This window comes from Mustela lutreola, chromosome 5 (assembly GCF_030435805.1).
Source record: "Mustela lutreola isolate mMusLut2 chromosome 5, mMusLut2.pri, whole genome shotgun sequence".
Lineage (NCBI taxonomy): Eukaryota > Metazoa > Chordata > Mammalia > Carnivora > Mustelidae > Mustela > Mustela lutreola.
In genome coordinates this window covers 74,045,677-74,069,521 of record NC_081294.1, presented here as the reverse complement: position 1 = coordinate 74,069,521, position 23,845 = coordinate 74,045,677, and the positions used below count along the sequence as shown (strand labels likewise).

Below are 23,845 nucleotides of genomic sequence, written 5' to 3'. Positions count from 1 at the left end.
AAAAGGGCACTTGCACCATCAAGGGACACATTTCCAAGCAAGGCAGGAGCCAGGGTAGAAGGCATCGGAAAATAAAACCAAAGACTGGGCTTAGAGACCATCAGAGAGGAATGCAGGGGCCAGCAAACACCCGGGAAACCAGATGTTTGCCTGCATGGACCTCTCTAGATTGTGAATTCCTGGGGTGGCACCCCTCTTGTTTGCTGCTTCTGCTCAGCCCCAGGAGAGTGCCCGATATGCAGCACATGTTCACTCAACAGTGGACAATGCCTGGAATTCCCACTGTCAGTCCAATATCATTTTGCTAAAACTAGCAAGGTCAAGTGATAAATGCTGATGGGAACATAGAGGTAACAAAGTAAGAACCAGAAATACAATTAGAACCTGTAAGGCCTCAGGCCACAGAGTTTAGGTTCTGCTCTCCCCCCACCATTTAAAGGGCCCTGAAACCCCTCAGATAAAAAATAGTCATGATGGGTCCCACCCCTCTAAGAGGGAGGTTGTGAGCATGAGAGACCACTGATAGGCGGTCAGTCACAGAGCTGTATAGCATAGGTGTTCAATAAACGCTGGCTCGGGGTGCCTGGGTGGCTCAGTGGGTTAAAGCATCTGCTTTCAGCTCAGGTCATGATCCCAGGGTCCTGGGATCGAGCCCCGGATGGGGTTCTCTGCTCGGCAGGGAGCCTGCCTCCCCCTCTCTCTGTGCCTGCCTCTCTGCCTACTTGTGATTTCTGTCTGTCAAATAAACAAATCTTTAAAAATAAATAAATAAATAAATAAGTGCTGGCTGTTGATATTTTTCTAATTAAAACATAAAATACATTGAGGCACCTGGGTGGCTCAGTGGGTTAAGCCTCTGCCTTCGGCTCACGTCATGATCTCAGAGTCCTGGGATTGAGCCCTGCATCAGGCTCTCTGTTCAGCGGGGAGGCCTGCTTCTCCCACTCTCTCTGCCTGCCTCTCTGCCTACTTGTGATCTCGCTCTCTCTGTCAAATAAATAAATAAAATCTTTAAAAATATCAGTAACATTTCTCTTAAAAACAACATAGAATGCATTAACTATTATATAACACCAAATGCAGAGACCTTAAATGTCCCATTTGTGGAGTTTTGGCAAGTGCATACACCTGTGTAACCATCATTTCAGACAAGATATAGATATTAAACATTTCCAATCATCCCAGTTCCCTCACACTCCTTTCTGGTCAATCTCTGCCTCCCTGCTTCCAGAGACAATCATTTCTGATTTCCATGATCATAGATGAGCCCTGCCCATTCTAGAACTTCACATAAATGAAATCACAGAGTGGACATTCTTCTGGCCCCATTCTTCTGTCTGGCTTTCTTTTTTGCTTACTATGTTTTTTGGGTTCATCTATGGTGTTGTAGGTAAGAGCACTTTGTTATTTTTTATTGGTGCATAGTATTCTACTCTAGCACTTAAAAAAAAAAAGAGCCTATTCTCCTGTTAATGAATACTTGGTTTGTTCAGAGTTTGAAACTACTATAAATAAGTCTGTTATAAACATTCTTGTATTAAGCTCAATATGAACACATGCTTTCATTTCCCTTGGGTGAATAATCAAGAAAGGAATCACTGAGTCCCAGAAGAGACTTATGTTTGGAAGAAATGGCTAACCCATTTCCAAGGTGCTTGTGCCGCTTTTCCTTCTGACCAGGAATGTGTGAGAGGTCCGTATCCTCACCAGCATCTGGTGTAAGGAGTCCTCCTCACTTCGGCCGCACTCCTGGGTGAGAAAGCATACCTCACTGTGGTTTTAATTTGCATTTCCTTGATGACTAATGATGTTGAGCAAATTTTCATGTGCATTATTGGCCAATTGTGTATCTTATTTCATGCAATCTCTGTTCCCATTTTTTTTAAGTTGGCTTCTCTTTTTGTTTTGATCTGTTGAAGTTCTTTATATATTCTGAATATAGTTCCTTCATCAGATACATGCATTTCATATATTTCCCTTCTGGGGTTTGCCCATTCATTTTCTTAATGGTATCTTTTGATGATAAAAAGCATCTTTTTATCACTTCTGACGAGCAATATATTATTCTTTTTATTCATAGTTTGTGCTTTTTGTATCCCGTCTAAGAGAAGTTTGCTTACCCCAAAGCTTACCCCTATGTTTTTTTCTAGAAGCTTTCTGATTCTAGGTTTTACATTTAGATTTACGATCCAACTCAAATTCTTATTTTTTAAAATTGTAGTAGTTGATGAGAGCCATGAGTACTAAGGAAATACTCAGAATTTTTAGATGATCAGACTTCACTTAAGCTGCAGGCTGAAGAGATAACATCAGTTCAAAGAAAGGGCCTTTGTTAGAGTCATGGCTGACTGACCACAGGCCACAAATGGCTGGTATAAGAACCACCAGTCAAAGAAAAAGCTATGTTGACTTTCCAAATTACTTCCAATTACTAACTTAGACAACCACAGTGTGACCTTATGGTGGCCCTGGGAACCATAGCTGGTCCCAGCACAGGACCCTAGGATGACCAGCAGAAGATGACTGTCAGGATGCTGGTAAGCCCCACCCCATTGAAGCCCAGCTGGCTCTCAGAGCATGTGAGCATGGCAAATTGGAAGATGACATGACTTTAGGCAGCTCCTTGAGGTAGCAGGACCTGCTTGCAGCAGATGTCAGAGCTGGACACAGCCAGTCCTTAAGGTAGCAGGACCTGCTTACAGCAGATGTCAGACCCTTCCACAAGGCCTAGGGATAGCCTGGACAGCTGAGGAGCCTGGGTAAGAGGGAGAAGGAGGTCATGAGGGGATGATGTGGCAAGGAGGAGAGGCATTCAAAGGTTGTGAACTTAGCCACAAAGGCCTGCAGCCCAGGCTTTGCAAGCCTGCTTCTGTAAACTCATCTGGCAGCTGGGGCCTGTCAGACGTGTTCTTATCACCTCAAGGACACACTAAGGACATCTGTCCATCTCTTGGGCTCTGGGAGAAGGCCATTGGGGTGTTCTGTCTCTCCTGGAGACCCTGCCACAAACCCAGTGCCTTGCTGGCTCTGCTGGCAACCCATTGTACATCTTGTCTACCCTCTCATTATGTTGGACCTGGCTCTTCTCATCATAGCCCTGGTTGATATAAACTGGCTAAAGCTAATATAACTTATGTTACACAGCTTCTCTCTCTTTTCTTTGTATTTCCAAAGACAAGGGTGCTGCTAGGACTCACAGAAGAGCAGGTCAAAGCTCTGGCAAACGAGGCTTTCAAGAGGCCCACACTCTATTAGCCCAACCTCTCCAGAGACAGGAAGAGACATGCCAAGAGCACACAGCTCATGAGTGATAGCATAGGGATTTGAGTCTGGGCAACCTGACTCTAGAATCATATCCTATCCCAAGGAAATAAATGGACCAGTTGTTTCTGATTGCTCCTTGTTTGCCTTGGAACAAGGCAAGCAAACAGATATCAGGACCCTTGGTGACCAGTGTTTATGGGGAGCCCCTGAAAATCACCACCCACCGAGGTCAACAAGCCTAAACCTTGGAGGCCAAGCCAAGCTGGCCATACAGAGGGGGCAATGTCTGTGCCATCTCCTTCACCAGGAGGGAAGAATCATGTGAGGTGGCCTGAGATACTCTGGGTTAATCCAAAAACTTAGAGTTTTAAAAAAACAATGTTCTTTGCCTCTGAGTCTCTTACAAGGGACTCATTCCAGCATCCTTTCAACTCAAGTAATTTTGGATGTCAATTGTGTGTCTTTAATGAGCCTAGAAATTTTCATAATTACCCATTTTTTTCAAAGTCATAATTATAGGTTTGAGTATATGCTACAGACAAGAAATTTAAATAGCACTTTTTACACACTTAGGCATTCTGCTTCTTTCTCCTTTCAATAAATAAATAAATAAATAAATAAATAAATAAATAAATAAGCAAGCCTTCCGATTATCCTTCCATTACCTTTCTTTTTCACTTGACATAAATATTAAGAGAGGACTCTAATTGTCTGCTGCCTCAACACCAGGTCACTGGTCCCACCCAGCCCCCATCTCCCTGCCCTTTCAAGGCATCCTTGCTTTTTCCCACACTGGTTCAGAAGAAAGGTCACTATGAACAGGGACAGGCTTCCCATCTCCAAGCACAATGACTGGCAGAAGGTGGGAAGGGTTACGTGGAGGTACTCTCCAGCAAGCAAGGCCCAGGCTAGCCCTGAGCATACCCAGAGACCTCCCATGGGGGTACAAGGAGCCACAGCTCCAGGGGGTATTACAGTGGAGCAGAACCTCCTAGACCAGCCCCTTCCTGTGGAAAAACTTACTCCCACCGGTACTCCATGGCCTGTCCTAGCTCCTTGGCATGTATGTGAATTTGCAGGTAGGTGGGGGCCCAGTGGGGACAGGACAGAGGCCAGGGAGACCACAACCCTTGATTCACTCACTCATTCATTTATTCACTTATTCATTCTTCACTGAGTATCACTGTCCTCTTGGAACTCACAGCCAAACCAATCTCTTTCCTTACTCATACTTACTGTATGCCTGGCACAGAATTTGGCACAAGGGATCCAGGAAAATCAAAACTCAGATCCTTCTCCCTCAGAGTTCATCTACCTCCTGGTAAGTACCAACGAGTTTGGCAGGACTCCTGGCCCCATCTCATCGTCAGCTGAGAGCAGGGAGGAGGGCTCTGCTCTCCCCGACTCTGGCTCATCCCCTCTGAGCCAGGTCAGTCTGGTCCCTACCTAGTGGTCTTGCTGCTCTATGGTCCCAGAACTCTCCCTGGCATTCCTAGATATTTTATCGCTGAGCTCGTGCTGGGCACTTTCCATATATGGCTTTCATTCTACTCTTCAAAACTGCCCCTGAGTAACAGATGTTACTGCTTTTTCTGGTGAAGAAACTAAAGCTCAGAGAGTTGGCATTTGAAGCACACTGCTAGGCTCTGATCCACGCAACTCTCCCCTGGATTTGCAGGGCAAATCCAGGCTAGATTTTTGTCACGGCAGGCTAGAACGTGAAAACGTGTCTTCCTGGGTAAGGATAGGCTATTCTGGCGAGGAAGGGACAGAGATCTTGCTCTTGGTGAGACTTTAGTATTTTCTCTCTTTCCAAAATGACAAAGGTCATCTCCCTCACGTCCCATTGCTGCTGGGAATTTATTTACCTCTGAACCCAAATGCCCGTTTGCTAAGAAGGTTGTGGCAGGAGCAAAAACATGTGGCCAGCATCAAAGGAGATTCCCAAGAGTAACTGTCCTGCAGCCGGGGTCCAAGAGGAAACAGCTGCCTCCAGCCCTGGCAGCAGGAGGAAGGTGGCAGCACTGCTGCCCTGAGGTGGGAGGCCGGCCAGTGAGAAGCCCCTGTGGGTGGGAGGCAGCTTCCGGTCAATGACCAGCAGAGGCTGAAGGAAGAGGGCTCACCCAGGCTGATGTATGCATTGTTTTGGCATACTGGCCCCAGGAGGGTCAGACTGCTTCCATCCTAGCTCACCATCCTGCAAAGCCAGCTGAAAAAACAAAGAAACAATCCTCTGGTCCTAGGAGACCTAGCAAGTTAAGCTCACTGTCAAACACCTTTGTTGGGTGCTAGGTCTTGCTTTCATAGATCTTATACTCTCATAGGGGGAGACGGACAATATGCAAGAAAAAAAGTAACTAGGACAACTTCTGAGAGTGATGTGCTCTGTGAAGAGAGTGATTCCAGGAGGGGAAGGTGGTGGCTTCAGATAGGATGCTCAGGAAGGCCACACTGTGGAGAGGACCACTGAGTTGACCCACAGGTAATAAGCAGCAGCTAGCTCTGCAAGCTTTGGGAAAGAGTGGTCCAGGCAGAGGGACTGACTAGCACAGCTCACCCAAGCCCCTGGCAGGCCTGTGCTTTTGAGGAGCAGGAAGTTGAGAATGGAGAAGCTGGAGAAGCTGAAGGGTGCGAGGAGTGCGGGAGGTGATGGGGCCTGACAGGTCGAGTCATTCCGGCTGCCAGGTGGACAATGAGATTCTGGAGAGCAAAAGTCAAAGTAGGGAGATGGGAGCTGCCAGAGTTCCGATTTTAATATTATTTGCAGCCATTTTCCAGAGCCATTTCTCATCCCTAAATACCTAAGCAGTGTCCTGCTAAGAGGGAAGCTGGCTTCATCTTCATAGACATCAAGGTGAAGACTGCTCAGAGTATTTGACCCTCTCCAGCCCTCTCTTCATGGAGGCCATGGCCGGGGCTGGGCCTCTGGAAGCCTGTGTGGGCGGGACACATCCGTGCAGCCGGTGGCTCAATAAAAATAGTAAACGCAGGACACCAGGCCACCCAGGGGACCAGCGCATTTCATCCAGAAGCCAAGAGCCTCCTTCGCAGTCTCTCCCTGTCTCCACGCCAGCCTGCCAAGGTCCTGTCCACTGTTGTGGCTGCCTGGCTTCCTGTGTCTGGGAACAGACACCTGGTAGGGCTGCTAAGGTGAGCGGTGACCTGAAGCTCACCACCCATACCCTACTCACCACCTTTCAAGTGTGTTCCCTAAAGCATCTGGTGAGGAAATGCTCTTTCTCCAGAATGTTCCAACCCACCGGACCCGGAAGGCTGCAGGACAGAAGGGCCCTGTGGACCCTCATCCAGACCTGCTCAAAAAGCAGGCCATGCTGCGGGGACAGCAGTTGTGTTTCATCTGCGTCTCCACTCTACTTGACTGGCAGTGGCTGCTTTGCAAAAGGTGTAACAGGGCTTCACATCATGCCTTGTTTCATAAGGAAAGAATGAAGTGATAGATTAGTGATGTCTGCCCTGAGCACAGGGGAAGACCCAAAGGCTGGAGATGTCAGAAAGCAAGCTAGCATACGACTCCATCTTCCTCTGTGGAGCTGAATATCTAGAAGGCTGCTGGGTTGCTCGGTAGAGCCACTTCCCAACCCCCACCCACTGAGGGCAGGAGAACTGCCCAGCACTCTCCAAGGTCTGATCCAGTCCTTTCTTTGACTCCAAACTCCCTAACCATATGGGGACTCATATGGGTTCAAAACAGAACTTTCTTGGGCAGGCATCGGCCACAGCGGACTAAGCAGCTTCAGATCCCTGCTAATTCACAAGCTAAGTGGTAGGACTTTTAATCAAAGAAAATTTAAAGAACATTAAGAAAGTCTCAACACGTCAAGTTATTAAAAAGTCTACTCACAGATCCAACAAGGAAAACCATGTTGAAAACACATTGTGGAGACAAACACTGTAAAATTTTGAGATGACTTAGTTTGAGCTTTGGATTTGATCTTGGCTGGTAATAAGGTCCATTTTCAAAAAATAAAAATGCAAAGCTATTTAGAGGAACTTTCCTCTCTGGGCCTCGCATTCTGATCCACATCTTCAGACCTCAGCTTCAGTTGGACACAGGCTGATCAAATCCAGCTCCACTTGAAAACAAGGACACATCTCTTAGTTGAGTGGCAGGCTTAACAAGCAGCCGCATTCCATTTTAATTGCTAGATTATTAGCAAAGACAGCATCTCCATGGACGACTGCAGTGCATGTCAATTTGGAATGAGATCCTCGGCTATGTAACTTTTTCCAAAGAAATGCACACACGCAGACAGTGCCGGCTCAGGTGGGCTCTCGGGGTGCTGGGCGGTAGGTAGTTGTTCTTTGCCCATAGCTTCTCCGCTGGGGCATTTTTAACAGCCACTAATCCTCTCAAAGGACCAAGTAGGATAGAATTCTTTAACACTAAAAAAGCCTTAACAAATCCACCCCAGGTGATCTATGTCTTTACCTGATGAGTGATTCTTCAAATCAGGTTTAGTCAGCCAACCAGATAAAGTCATTCTCAGGGCAACACCGTTCACTCTCTAAAGAGCACCAGCCTTCCTGGCTGGCTGCTTTGAAACGGGGTCCACTCTGAGACCAAGAACTAATATGAGCTACTGTCCGTCTCTTTTCTGAAAATATATTAGCGTGAATGACACAATATGAGTAACCCTTGGGTAGGACTCAGGATTTCTCTGCGCCCTCTGGGTTGCTGCAAGTAAAGGGGAATAGCCCCCCTTTAAACAGCCACATGGAGCCAGGGGCAGATGATAAATGGGTGTCACCTCAGGGCAGGGACCTTGTCTGGGCCCCTGCCCACGACTTAGCCCTCAGCTGCCTACTTTCAGCCAATCCTCGTGCTACAACGGGTGGTGGAACAGCTCTGAACACAGAAGCACCCAGTCAACATCCAACACCTTTGGTTTTAAGCATTCTGCAAAATTGTTGGACAGGAAATAAGGACTCCTGCGCAAAAACATCATGGTCCTTTATACGGGGTGGCCAAAGCGGTCACCTAGTTTACCTGGGATTTTTCTAGTTTAAGCGCTGACTAAAATCCTGCCTCCCGGGACACCCGTCAGTGTCCAGGATGGCTGCTCAGCCTATTTCTAAATGTCCAAGGAGCACACGCCAGATGCCTCAAACAGTGCCTTCCACGTCCAGTGAAGTGACTGGAGAAACATGGTCTTTCCCTGGGATTCCTAACTTGCTCCCAAACCCGCTCCGCCTGCAGTGGGGCAGAGCACCAGACGTTGGTTTCCCCGGACAGGCGAGAGCCATCGGTCATTCTTGCCTTCGATGGCCCAGCCGCCGGGTGTGGAGGCATCCCTTCACACAGTGCTCTGAGTAACAGGAATATCTGTGAGTAAAATTTATGATTCGTGTTTCCACTGGAGTTAACCTTTTAACCCTGGGAGTGCTTAATTGCCTTTTCCAGGTTTTGCTTTAATAACCAGGTTGACTCTTGCCAATTTTGGCTGGATTGAGAAATACTGAAAGTGTGACTGGAAACGGAAAGCTCATTATTTGATACTTGATATAGCCTGTGCCAAATCTTTAATTCATTAAATTCACTAATTGTGGCATCTTTTCCTAATGACAGAGATTTCCTTCAGATGAAAAACTTCCCAACTCAGGAGCTATCTTCAAAGCTGAATTTTTATAAAAATGCCTTCCCCTAACACATATTTAGGGGGAACTCCTGGCCATAAATTACAGGACGGCTTTGGAATTCTTGGTCTCCCGGTCTCTCCCAGAGGAGCCCCGTCTTTCTATTGGGGCCTCCCAGGCCCCACACTCCACCTTCCAAAGTAAGCACAGAGTAAGGTGCAGACATCTGGTTCCTGTTTCTGGATTCAAAATTGATCTGCTGGGTGATTCTTGGCAAGTCACTTAACCTCTCTGAGCTTAAGTTTCCCTAATCCTGGCTCACTAGACACCTCTCATGGGGAGGGGGCGGGTGGCCAATTAATGAGCAGGTGTTTTAGAGAAAGAGGACTCAGCCTGTGGTACAGCAGAAGCAAATCCCAAGGAAAAAAATGGACAGGTGGGGGTGGGGGACAGAGGCAACTGAGAATCGCAGCAGAGCAGTAGCTAAATTCTGCAAAACGTAAGGGGCCTGAAGCAGGAAGAAGTTATTTCTAGAGTCACTCATTTTATTCCAAGGCAATCAAATCTCCTTGCATAATTTCAGACCAAGTGTCACTGCTCTTTAAGGCTCTCTGGACCACATTCCCTCCATAGAGTCTTCCTCCGTTCACTTAGGCTCATGCTGGCTGTGTCCCTTCCTGAATGTTCCTGCATGAGTCTTGTCCCTCTTTGATGTCTTAGGGCATTCATATGCTAGTAACCCCACATTCCACATGCTTTACAAATCTAATCACTTTCCGCCCTTTCTTACACCAACTTTAAGGGTTTGGTGTTCTTGCCTCCCTTTTGCAGATAAGATAACTGAGGCACGGAGGAGGTTTAACAACTTTTGGGTGAGCAAGTCATCCTGGTCTGTGCAGGTCTTTCCTGGTTTTAGCACTAAACATCCCTTGTCCTAGAAAACTCCTCAGTCCCAAGCAATCTAAGTCACCCTCATTTGAACACAAATGCTTGGCTGGCCCAAACCAGGGCTCTTTCTCCAGAGTTCCTTGCTCCTCTTCCTCCCCCATCCTCAGTCCCAAGTCCCCAAGCAGATAGAGACTCCCTAAGGACAGTGGCCAGGTCTTCAACCTTTGGAGTTTGAAAGGACCCAGATAGAGCAGGACCAGGTTAATGTTGGCCAATTTTACTCCTATTGACGTCGACCCCCACTGAGGGCTCAGCCAGGCTCAGGTAGGCGTTGCAGGTGGTGAGAACATCCACTCCCAGTCCCACTTACTGCTCCTTTCGCTGCACATGTGACAGAGACACCTGCTCCTCCGCAGACTCACAGCGGCCCCCAAGGGCAGCCTACTTTCCTGAGCCCTGTTGCATGAGATGAATGTTGCTTCTTCGTGCACAGTGCTGGCCGTTAGCCTTTGCTTTTGGCATGTTTACAATAAACCTGAGTGTTAGAATCAATGTTCTCTGGAACAATTGCCACGTTCCCTCATGGAATCGGTTCTTGAGCAATTTCTTTCCACTAATGTTATTATTATTTTTTAAGTTGCAACACATTGTTCTATAACAGGCACCTTGACAGACATCCCTGCAAAAACACTCTGGTTGCTCAGGTGTGATCTCCAGAAGGGACGTCTCTGTGACCTAGACATCAGGCCCCAGTAAGGGGAACCTCTCAACTATGTCCATGAAGGCTGTGCGAAAAAGCTGCAGAGAAGTGATGGGCTACCAGCAAGCTGAGGCGCGCAAGAAACACTCGGGACAACAGCCGACATAACAGGAGAAAGGTAATAAAGAGGGGAGAAGAATCTGTAGTTAATGGGCACGGCAGTCAGAGGCCACTTCCCACACAGCCAAACAGCCCCACATTACTCCAGGAGCCCTGGAGAACATTCTTGAATACAAGAACCCAGGAAAATCATGTCTATTTATAAAGAGAAGCCCGAGTCTTCGTGAAATGATGACTTGCGTCTGAGGTGCTCTGTTCACTAAGCAGGGAAAGGAACATATCTCTGTAAAAATAGTGACATAAAAAATAAAATAAAATAAGACCTGTCCTAAGTTAATTTGAGGGAAATTGCAAAAGAAGGATTCTGAAAATGCTTTGAAGTGGGTATGTGGGTGGCTCAGTTGGTTAAATGTCTGCCTTCAGGTCAGGTCATGATCCAGGGTCCCGGGATCAAGTCCCACACTGGGGTCCCTGCTAAGGAGGGAGGGAGCGTGCTTCTCGCTCTCTCTCCTCATGAATAAATAAGCAAAATCCTTAAAAATTTTAAAAAATTTAAAAATACCTTGAAGTAATTGAAGCATTGGAAAAATAAAAAAGGACTTAAATACGCAGCCTCAGTTTCATAGAACTCTCACTCATCTGTAACACCATGTTCCTCAACTTGGCAGTAAATGAAACGTTTTCCGTGTATAAATACCACAATTCTAAGTGCAACCGTGAAATCTTTGAGGATTAATCTTTTGATAGATTATGACTGGCTTTTATAGAAAAACATACCTAATGATTTTCAAATAACGTAGGTGGTGAATTGCTCACCTTCTCATTCAGTCTGTAGGTAAACTTTTTGAAGAGTTCAGTGTTACTCCTTAATGTCAGCCTCCTTCCTAGTTCCCTGAGGGCTTGCTACTGATAGCATAAGGACACTGAGTCTCAGCCTCACAGGGGAACGGAGAACCTGGAGTGAGACAAGCTAATCAGTCATGCTTTCTCAGTGCATTTAAAAGGAGGTACCATGGCCTAGGTTCTGCTGAGGAGAAGATGTTCTTGTCAGGTTTCTACCGCTTTGTGGAAAGCACTTTCTCCTTCTTTCCAAGTCACAGCCTTCAGAAATAAAGGCAGCTCCTCCCAGAGCTATCAGGTGTGACCCCCAGGCAGCTCATCTATCTGTCCCTCTACACACTCACACACCCACTCATCCACCCATCTAGCCATCCATTCTTCCACTCAGCCGTCCATCTCACCATCCATCTGTCCTCCAGCAAACCTCTACCACGTGCCTCCTGGATAAATGTGAGTCCAGGGGAGAGGTTCAGCGGCCCTGCCCTCATGGTAGTCTCAGTCTAATGAGGGACACTGGTGGACAGGAAAGGAGACAGCATGAAGGTGCTGTAATACAGCATGAGAGCGCTGATCCTGGGAGGGGTCACTAACTCACACAGGGGAGCCAGAGACGGCTGTTTCTCTGAGGACGAGACTACTCTGAGGATTATAGGGTAACGGGGCATAAGCCAGAGCATGGGTCTCCAAGGAAGTGAAGGAGGCTCAGTGTGGCTGGAGGGGCAGCAGCAAGAGGGAGGGTGGCCTGGGAGAGGGGAGGTTGGTGGGTTAAAGAGGGACGTATCAAGTAGTTTACATTATCACATTTAATCCCCTCAGCAACCCATAGAGCTCTCTTGTTTATTTATTTATTTTTTAAAGATTTTATTTATCCATTTGAGAGGGAGCGAGAGAGCACAAGCGTGGGGAGCAGCAGAGGGAGAGGGAGAAGCAGGCTCCCTGCTGAGCAGGGAACCCAATGCGGGGCTCGATCCCAGGACCCTGGGATCATGACCTGAACTGAAGGCAGATGCTTAACCGACTGAGCCACACAGGCGCCCAAGATCTCTATTATTCCCCCATTTTACACATGAGAAACTGTATCTCAGAGAGGCTCATGACAAGATGACATTCTTGTTAAATAACGAGGAGAACATTTGAGTCCAGATGTGTCCAACTCTAGTGCCTCTGAAAATAAAAAAAAGAGTACACGCCACAGGAAGCTCTACCCAAGTTCAGTGTGTTACAGTTCCAGGGACAGTCACCTGAGAGACAGAAAAATGGGAAATAGGTTCATCACACTAAACCAAGCCCGGGGAGAAAAGTTCCAGAAAAACAGCAGGTCTTAATGCCTACTTGAAAGTTTCCTAAATATACAATAGTTTCTGTGTCTCCCTACATTAGTTAAAGGGTGAACTTGTCAAAATATATTAAAAAGTTCTGATTTTCATACTATATAAAGAGTTCCTGCCAACCAATAAGAAAATGGTCAACTAAAGAAAAATTAAACAAAGGCTGTAATTAAAATGTTTGCAGAAAAGGTGATGCAAATTTCATTTAAACTTAACAAAAAGACTCCCTCATTCATAAAAAGAGAAAAACAAATTGAAATGACCATAACAAACTATTTTCAACCCTTCATACTGGGAAAAATAAAAAAATGTTTAGTAACATAGTACTGGCAACAGTAGGGGAAATAGACAAGCTCATACATTGCTGGTGGGAGTGTAAACTGATACAGCCCCAGGGGATGGCACTGGATAGAATCTTCCAAAATAAAATGCACAGATTCTTGGATTGTGCAATTTGACTATAGGATATACTTGCACATGTGTGAAAAGACAAATCTACACCAAATCTACAGAACTGGATGTACTTCTAAAAGAATGCTAATAAACTAAATGTCCATTAATGAGGAACTTAAATTATGCTATACCCACCCAATGGATCACTCCACAGCCATTAAAAATGGAGTAAGGAAACTATTCATATACTGATGTGAAACAAATGTCAAGATCTACTATAAAGTGGGAAAAAAGCAATATAAGAACAATGTACATAATATGCTGCTAACGTTGGCCCATGCAGATTAGCCAGCTACTGGAGGTGTTGGAGGGACCCCAAGTTTCTCTGCAGGGGGTTGCCCAGGGGTGAAGAGAGCTGCATCACAAAGGATTATGCCCATATGCAATGACTGATCAAAGGCCTGCCCTCCCATACCCCAAACTTAGAGGGCCATTCCAGCTCCAGAGCTCCCGGGGAGGCTGAAGCCTCTGTTGTGATAGCATTTCAGTTAGAACTCCTCCTTCTGGTCAACCCTGCTTCCTTCTCTTCCTCACAGTGCTGGCTCCTGCCCTGCCCATCTCCATCTCAGAGTCTGTTTCTATAGAACCAACTGCTACTGGTACCATTTGAGGGTGGAGTCGGGGGTAGGAGGGTAAGGGCAGAAAGATGATCCACTTGCATACCTACTTGATTGTACAAAAAATACCTCTAGAAGTACATGCAAGAACGTGCACAATGGATCAGCTCTGGGGAGGAGACCCAAGTCGTCGGGGCCAGGTGAAGTAGGGGGACCCTTTTTGGGTTTTTTTGAAATTTTAAAAGCATTTCCCCTTCCAGTGTTTTTGAAATTCATATCATGAGCATATGTTACCGATTGACAAAATAAAGTAATAACGCCCTTAAAAGGCGAAGGCAGGGGAGGTTTAAGAAAACCTAACGGGACTCTTCCAGTCATTACATAATTGCCAGCATTCAGCGGAAAGTCTCTGCCAGCCTGAAACCAGAGTCTGGGTTACTCTCTGGCCTGCTGACACTGCAGGGAGGACATTCCTCCGTTCCCATTTCAAAACCCACAGAGGCATCCTGGATGCAAGCCGGGCTGGGAATGAGAAATGATTCTTGCAGGGCATCCCTCCTTGTGCAATCGGAAGTGTTGCTTCCAAAGTACAGGCATCACCGAGGGAACTTGGGCCTTTGGCGCTAACCTGAATTATCATTCGGAGGACCGGAAAGTACAGGGTAGTGTGCGTCCTCTGGTCAGAAGCACTTTGATGATGATGGGGCTGACCTTCCCACTAGGCCCATTTCTGGGAAGACATCTGAATGCCTGGCCTCGCCCTACCTTGGTGCTGCTGACCACCCAGCTTTTCCAACACATACTTGGTGGTGTGCTTTTCCAGATGCTTCCTCCGAAGAGAACTTTTGCCTCCATAATGAGCCAAGCCCTTGCTTTTAGAAGTTTCTTCCCCATCCCATTTATGAATATAGAAATGAAACATTCTAAGTGAAATCAGAGGAGATTTTCTCAAGAACTGCTAAGTCAGCAAGAATGCCAGTTGGCAGAAGGAGACTGGGAGTGGAGGCTCTTCTCAGCTTTTGCAGATCCTGGGGGACCAGTAAATATCTGATGCCAACAATTCTGGCCCTAGCCATGCCATAAAATGCCTTTATGAGGCCTGACTCTTCTCCATGTACTAGATCTCTCCTCATTCCCAGACCTTTCTGTACCCTGCTCTCCCCCTACCCCTTGGCCAAAACTGATTAAGCCCATGGTATTTTCTCTATTTGCATTCAGCCGGCAGCAATGTGCATTATCTGGAGGCACCGTCTGGGCAGTGGAGGGTTACAATCAATGCCGGAAGTAGGAATAGTGTCAACAGAGGAAAGTCATTCTGGCCGACCCCTCAGAGGCTTCCCCAGAGGGACTTGGGGTCTTAGAAACAGTCTCAGTCCTCCAGTGCCCTGGATCCCTTCCTCCTTCTCCCATTTAGCCACAGCATGACTTCTCAGAAGCAGAACTGGTCCATGATGATTAGTTATAATCATAACAATCCAGATATGCTATACGTCCCAGATGAAATCCTGGTGGTATAACAGTTTTAAATCTATTAAAAAAAAAAAAAAAAAACTGCCCCAAGGTATTGTTTGGGGCCCCTAGATTGGATTATTTCCTGCTGTTCATTTTTAGAAAAAGTCCTTTACCTAGCCAGTTGAGGCACTTGGGTTATGTTTGCAAACAGTCTCACCTCTTGGCTTTCAAAGAAACCCATCTCAGCAGCCTTTCCTCCTCCTGGAGGAAATGTCCCAAATCCCCCAAAGTAATGTGATTGTTGTGCACCCCCAAAGAATGCTCTGCCCACAGCGAAAGCACTGTACAGATTAGCGGATTCTCTTCAGTCCTTCAAATAAAGGCATGTATGTATATGAGCATGTCTATACACACATACATGTATATTTATAAAGTGTATAATCTGTACACTTTAAACATGTGTGATTTGTCCTGTATCAATTCTACCTTGGTAAATCTGTAAATAATAATAGCTTTTGTAAGAACTATGGGAGGAAAAAAAAAAAGACTGGGGTTAAGTGTCCATTCCCAGAACACCTGGCCGGGCTGTGAGTGCCCAACCTCCCTGCCCTGTACCTCCAACCAAGACTTGCACTTAGCAGCTGAGCCTCAGTCCTGACACCCGAGAACCTGACACTTGAGATGAGACCATGGGTTTGAATAGCGGGTTTGAATAACGGCAGTCACCGCCCCAACACTCTGGCGGGGAGATTCTCTTCCTGCCATTTAACCTGCTTGGTGACGAAGTAATAGTAAGAAATAAATACGAGGAAAGGCTTGGGGGGTGGGGGGTGTCTCAGGCACCGATGACAGCTGCAAGGAACCTGCTGTGGCTGTGAGCAGTTCAACATGGTCAGCTCCTCCATGGCTCACTGCGGGCCCAAAGCCCACATTACCTCCTTCTATAAGCTTTAATATCCCTCGGAAACACTCTCCCTTTATATTCTCCATCTCTTCCCTGGAACTTCTCCAGAGGGCTCTGTGATTGGGTTGCATACAAGTTTCTGAGCTCGCAACTTCCTTTTGGTCATAAATCACCTCTTACACACTCACGTTTTCCTTCTCATTGTTCTTCGATATTAATAGCCCCAAATCCCGGGAGCATTTGAGAACCGTTCCAGTTTTGGTTAGAAAATCAATTTGGAAACTAGTAGTTGGCTTTGCTCAGACTTCCAATCCTTCTGAGAAGGTCAGTTCCTACAAATTGGCCAAACTGGGGGACGGTGGGGGCGGGGGGGTTGTGGGGGGGGAACGCCTGGTAAAGACCCCGTGTTAAAAGTCTAGCCATTTTCTTATGAACTGCTAGATACCTCGGAGTCACTGTTTTTCTTTTAACTCTGTCTCTAAATTTAAAATGTTAATTTGAGGGGGTGGGGAACCTAATGCCTTCTGTTGTGTGATCTGATAGATAATTTTAAAAACTGCTCATTTTAGGATAGGTCAAATTCTATTATGAAAGCAGAGGAATAAATATGAAATCTGGTTCTGTTCGTTAAAAGGCTCTGATATTATTTTGAACTTTTTGGAAATATCTTTCTGCTAAATAAGTTCTGCTTCCTCCCCAGGCTTCTGACCTTCTGCAGGGCAAGTGGAGAAAATGTCCCATCTTGAGGCACCTGTGTGGCTCAGTGGATTAAGCTTCTGCCTTTGGCTTAGGTCATGATCCCAGGGTCCGGGGATCGAGCCACAGGACACTGGGCTCTCTGCTCGGCTGGGGGGTCTGCTTCCTCTTCCCCTTCTGCCTGCTTCTCTGCCTACTTGTGATCTCTGTCTGTCAAATAAATAAATAAAATCTTTAAAAAGAAGAAAGAAAGTGTCCCATCTCATCAAATGCTGATCTCCTCAAATGCTGACAGGCCAGAGCTCACCCGTAGATGGGAGCAGAGATCATCATCTGGGGTCTGCCCCCCACATCAGACATCAGGAGCATGCACTGAGGGATAAATAAACAGACCATTGGTTGGGTTTCCAATGGGAAAGACAGAAGAGGAGCTCTTCACACATAGCACGTTGCCTGGAGTGGTCTGCACCCCAGACCAGAGAGGGAAGTGGAATAAACAAAGCCCAAGCCTTGGCACCATGTTGTCAAGCAGGCCTCCTGGACAGGCAAGACAAGGGCACCGTGTCCACTAGCAACTCAGGGACCACCAGCCTCCCAACTCCAGAGCTGGGCTTGACCTGGACACACCTCTGGGCTGCAAACTTGACCCCAAGCTTGAAAATCATAACTTTCTCTAGCTCCTTCAGCCCTTATTCCGTCCTCTGATATTAGAGTCAGGTTTGGCATCTTTCCCCATATAGCTGATCAGATGCCAGCTTGTGGGCAACCCCGACATGTGCCCCCTGACAGATCTCCAGGTAGTTCATGTGCCGCCACGGCCACAGGATCCCACCTCTCAGCCAACAGTGGGGCCCAGGTATGGCACAGATGAATGATTTATTTAGAAGTGCCTCCCTAAAGCTCCCTCTGGGAGACATCATCAACATTTCAAGAGGCTGATAAAGTCTCCTGCATCTGGGGAGGAAGGCTATTAATCTATTCATTAGTGTGAGACAATGTCTCTTTTGAACCCGATCAGTCTAATTGTGGAAGAGAACAAAGCCTGACAATTACAGCCTAAGACAGGCAAAGAGCATCTGCTCCCATGACATCAGGATTTCTTCCAAGCGGCTCACAAAGTGCTGGGAGTGCTCCCTCCTGCCCCCACCGAGGGGGATCCCTGTTGGGGCAAAGTGATGAGAACAAGTAGCGAATCATTTACAGAGTTCTTGCTATGTAGTGCACACCATGAGAAGCAGCGTGTGTGTACTAGCTGTCTTCATTCTCAAAACAGCCCTGGAAAGGGAGTAATTTTATCTCCCTTCTACAAATGAGGGAACTGAGGCTCAATATGCATGATTTGCCTAGAGTAACACAGCGAGTAAACCGCAGAGCAGGGGTCTTTCCAGGCCCCTGGCTCCCGAGCCCATGCTTCTTCCCACTGTTCTGTGTCTGTCCCTGGACAAGACGGCAGTGTGGCACCTGGGACCCAGCTCTGGGAGGCCTCCTGGCAGCAGCTCTATTCATGAGCAGGGAGGAGCCCCCACAATGGGTCTTTTGCCCTGGGTTCCCCAGAGAGCATACCAGATCTGCACCAGGTGAGATGGGGTTCTGTGGGCTAGCCAGTCAGCAAGAACCCAGAGAGGCTGGCCTGGCTGATAGCACCAAAGCCGACACTCAAACCTGAAATCCAGTATGGTTTGTTAAACTTGCCTCCAAAGGCTTCTATACCAGTTTACTAACAAACAATTGGATCATTGATTTCTGGGACATTGCTGGGACATCATTCTGGAGCACCATGGAAAGATTTATAAAGTCCTCATGCTTATTAATGGGTAAGGAGTCTCTGCTGGGCTTGAGCCTGCCCCTCTAATTCTGAAAAGGAATTAGTGGTGTGGACCTCTAAGCTCAAGAACAACATGGTGCCTCCCCCGTAGAGGTGTGGTCAAGGACCTGCACTGCCATCCTTCATGCCTGGACCCCCAGGGGCCACAACCAGAGATAGGCCTAGCACAGTGCACTCACCTAGATGCACGAGGCTGGTCATTGAGAATGCCAACCCCTTTCTGCTAGAGAGTTAATGGCCCTAAAAGCAGCCCTCAAGTAATGACGGGTGGTGGCATGGCCACAGATAACTCTAGCGTCTTCAACACTCAGCATAACTCTGAGATGTGGTTTGCATCATCTCACTGCATGCCCCAGTGCAAGTGACATCAGTTGCCTGCAGAAGGAACTTCTGGATTCTGCACCCCCAACTTGGTGTCCTTCCCTTCTCACATCACTATTCCCACCAGCACCACTCCCAACAAAGTCCGTGCGTTCCAATTCTTGTCTGGGGTCTGCTTCTGGGAGAACGCAATCCAGCCCCATTCCAGGGCATCCTCTCCCACTCCAACCCCAGGGAATATCCTTCGTGCCTCTCTCCTTATGATGCATGACAGAAGTTGGGCAAGAAGCTTCCTTATATTGTGTGATCCTAGGCTCAGGAGCTGATCTCCCATGGCCTCAGCATTCTCAAAGGTACAGTGCACTGACAAGCAGGCTGACAGTGTAAGGGTGTGATATGGGGGCTTATTATTGTTTTCTTTTATTTTAGAATAACCCAATCACTTGCCTTTGAGCTCTGTTGTCAAGCTGTGACTTCCTGAACGTCATACACATGAACATTTCATCTCTGTCTTCCCCCTCACAGGTGACACTCCATTAAAGACTTGTTGCATTAAATTGCTTTGCCTAGAGATGCCTCGGTGGCTCAGCTGGTTAAGCATCTGACTCTTGATTTCAGCTCAGGTCAGGATTTCAGGGTGGTGAGATGGAGCCCCTCAAGCACTGGGCTCCCTGCTCAGCAGGGAATCTACTGGAGAGTCTCTCTCTCTCCCATTGCCCCACCCCCGCTCTCGCACATGTGCCTTCTCTCTCTAAAAAACTAAAATCAATAAATGATTGTTTTGCCTGATCTTTGTACTACCTGTTCTGAAAGAACCCTAATTCCGCTGCGTTTTTTCCAGGCGCAGGGAACAGAGCCCTAAAGCACTTCCTGTTTGTTGACTTCTTCAGTGCATGTGTGCTACTCTGTGTGAGCCCACAGCCGGAGGAGGCAGCTGTGAGTTATCTCACAGGTTATGATTTCACTCTTCCTACATCAGAATAGTGAGAGCATGTCTCACAGGAGGCAGACCTCAAGGACAGCACCTGTGTTGATCCGTGACCATGCTCCTCTATGCCAGGCCTGTAGAAGGTGCTCATTAAATGTTTGCCATTGGACTCAAATAATCTGATACGAATATGTGAAATAGCACCAGAGGCTTTGCTCTAACGACTCCCATCCCTGACAACTGGATATAGCCAAGGCCTGACTAGGCTGATTTATAAGAGAATACCTTTCAAAAATTGGAAGGTGACAGATAGTCATTAACATTGGTAATTTTGCCCTCCTAGACACCATTTATGCACATCAGGTTACATTTAACTTTTCTGGGTGTATTTGTAGCTTATATTCGATTTCTAAGATATAAGCCTTGAAGCATCTCAGTTTAGAGACTCCTTCCCTGAGTTTTGATGATTTGGCTATTATGGGTCAAATCTCAGCCTTTTTGTTAGCACCAATATTGGTTAGCTGAGATTTTAAACACTTGATTAGGAACTACCTCAACCACATCACGACTGTTTCTGAGGGCCTTCGGTATCTTAGAGAATACATGGGGCCACTTCTTGGCCCTGGGCCACTCTATGATCAGACTCTGCCCTGGCTGCTACAGTTCACAGAGAAGCTGAGGGCTTAGAGATTTCCACACCCCAGCGATTTAAAAATCAATTCTGTGCTTGGGAAAGAGTTGTCACAAGCACATACACTTAACTCCACAGGTGAGACTAGAACCATTCCCAAGGCTGGTGAGGATCTCTAACTGCTCGTAAAGCAGCTATAAATCCTGGCTGCGTGGAGGCATCAGCTGGGAGTCTGGCACCTGCTCTGACCAATCAGATCAGGATCTCTGGGCACGGAACACAGCATGGGGGCAAAAAGGATCCCTGGGTTCCTGTACTGTGCAGTTAGGCAGAGGGGAAACCTGGTGCCCTGAAGAAAGGATACAGATTCAATCAAATTCCTAAACAAAAGCAGATGAGAAAGAACAGGTTTGAAGATGGAAGGAGAATGGCAGGAAGTGGGGAGGACCCAGTATATCAACAGGTCACAGTGAGAAAAGAGCAGAATGGTGGAAATCTGAGAAAACTTTAAAAATGCCTCTCTCTGTGGCATGGTATGCAGGACACACCTCAGCAGAGCACATGCCGCTTTGAATTGAGTCCATTTTCTCTATATTAATTTTAGATCAGGAGCTCGTTGAGGGAAAGAGCCAGGTCCAATTTGTCTTTATGCCTCTGACACTGGCATCGTATTGGGGCAGAGGAGGAGGTCGGGAAACGTTGGACAGCGAGTGAAACAACAAACACCTCTTCCCTCCTGGATGCCCTGAGGACGTGGACCGGACACAACGTGAAAACAGCGGGGGTTTATATGACTGAATCGTTCTACAAAGATGCTTACTTGGCACATCGTGTGTGCCAGACGCCAGGCAGAGTGCTTTTAGGAAAACAGAGCTTCAGAGGCACAGCGTGTAGACGCGTGACAAGGGAGCTGAGGCTCACATGGGAAAGCACGGGACGTGCTTCAGAACGCACAAGACTAGCTGAAGCTCTGGTGCAAGGCACGGGCTGAAATACAGCAGAAGCAAAATGCTGTTCCTGCACTCCCTTCAAGGAGCCAGACAAGGTACGGCACCCATTAGAAAGATTTCCTTCCCAGATGATTATGCTTTTTCAAAATCTGCTCACAGGCTCTGTTTTCTGGGAAATCCACTCATAGTAAACTCATTCCCATAATTCTGGATGAGCAAGGCATTTTTACAGCCACACTTCCCACCCAAACTCCTTCCTCCCTGCCCTTGAGTCAACACCTTCTGTGCCCTTGCTCCTCTAAAACCAGCAAATTGGGGCCCGGAGAGGACAGCTTTCCTTCTCCTGATAAGCAGCACTTACAATCCGCAGATCACTCACAACTCACAGCTGAACTCCTGCATGAGGAAGATTCCTGTCCCCAAGAACTGCCCCTCTCTGATCTCTTCAACAGCGGCTTCTATGAGAAATCAGAGCCTGCCAGAGCCTTCATGTCTTAGAATAAGGGCCTTGGATTTCAGCCATGGCTCTAAGTTGGTCCCTGCTTTAGAAGTTCCCCACAACCACAGGAAAAACATCTGAGGAACAGGGGGATCTAGGCCAGGAGTGATTGGAATTGAATTTCAGTCCTCACTTCCATCCTGCTGAGTTCTTCCTGAATATGAGCTCTTTCTGTGAAAGATAGCTAAAAACAGGTGATCGCTGGGGTATTTTACTGAAAAACCACACTGCTATTTCCTGGTCTAAAATGCACAGATTACTGAAAATAGTCCTTGAATAAATGGAGAAGTTTCCTCTCAGTGGTTTAGTGTGCTTCAATAGTGTCTCACCCGATCCCAGGGGTAAGGGTTGTTTCCTCTGTTTTCTGGATGGGACACTGAGATAGAGGAGTTATGAGAGCTGACTGTGGTCCCAATGAAATGGTGGCAAAGCAGGTCCAAGATCTCCATGTCCTGGCTGTTCCATGAAAAGACCTAGTGTCACCTGCAGACCGCCTCTCTCACCAGGTCATGGCCCATAATGAAGGTCAGGTACTCATGGAGCCCAGGTATATAGCTGGAATTTCACCAAGCAGTGATGGCACCCCCAGTGGGTTTAAGGCACTCCATGTCTTCAAGGAGTATACACAGTAGAGAGGAAGAGAAATGTACCCAAATAACTATATGACAGATCAGAGGCCACTGAATGTCCTAGGAGAGGGTCAAACTGCAGGACAGTGAGGGAGCACGAAAGCCTACATTCCATCACACTGGGACAGGAGAGATCAAGTGGAAGGAAGCTCAGAAGTCATGGAGGCAGAACTTGAGGGTGGATCAGATATTTTTAAAAACATAATAACCAGGGTATTTAAAAATATAACAAGATTTATTTATGTCAAAACAAGTCATTCATAATCCCACTTCCCACTGCAGTGGAATACCCATTCCAGATTGGTCCATGCTCACCACCGGGATTCAGACACATATGGGCATGCCCTAGAGAGCTACAGGGCAGGCCACCAAGAGCCTTTTGGCAGCACATCAGGCATGACCCGCTCAATCACTAACAAAGCCAAGGTGGTCGGAATGATGAGTCTGTCATTGTATCTGTCCCTTGGATTGAGTCCCAGCCCAGTCTTCCATAAACATCTAAGCAGCAAAGAGCAGGTTCATTAAAATTGCATATCTATAGCTTTGCAGAGAATATGAACAGACCATGTTACCATGAGTGTTCCCCCAGACACAGGGCCTCCAGCATCAGTATGCCTGGTGGAGGACTTCAGTGCTTGGCAGTTGCTTTGTGTGTAGGCATCTCCTAGCCCCTACAGTTGTCTGAGGCTGGGGTAGATTCCATGGCAGAGGCAACTTTTCTGTCATGAGATTCGTTTGGAGAACCAGGGGAGACTGAGTATTCCCTGGAATTTCTGGGACCCAAATCCTACAATAACAAGTGGAAGTGAGAGACCCAAATGCTGGTTTGTTCCATAAAAAACAGCCACATTTTTAACCCTCCAAAAGAGTAGCCCAAGGAAACATAGCTTACATAACTAAGTTCATCTTTGCATATTCTATTCCAGTCCGTATTCACTTGCATATATAACTAATCACAGTGCATACTTTTCTATAATTCAGTTTTTCAAATTTATCACCAAATTACAAATTGTAGGTGGGGAGATATGGGGGGGCCATCTATGCAGATGAAACAATATAGCTCTCAATAAGTGGTTCTCAACAGGGGGCAATTTTGTCTTCCACAGAAACATCAGGCATTAGGCGGTGTCTGAAGACATTTTTCATTGTCACGACTGGAAGGGTGATGCTATGGGAAGAGGCCGGGGATGCTGCTGAATATTCTCCTATACACGGGAGAGCTCCCCACCACAAAGAATTATCTATCTCAAAGTGTCAGGAATGCT

General features: G+C 46.9%; 1 protein-coding gene across 2 annotated transcripts in view; it reads right to left on the bottom strand.

Annotated features, from left to right (window-relative positions):
* Positions 1-23,845, bottom strand: part of SLC25A48 (solute carrier family 25 member 48) — a 198,019-nt gene that overhangs the window by 91,862 nt on the left and 82,312 nt on the right. The window lies entirely within an intron of this gene.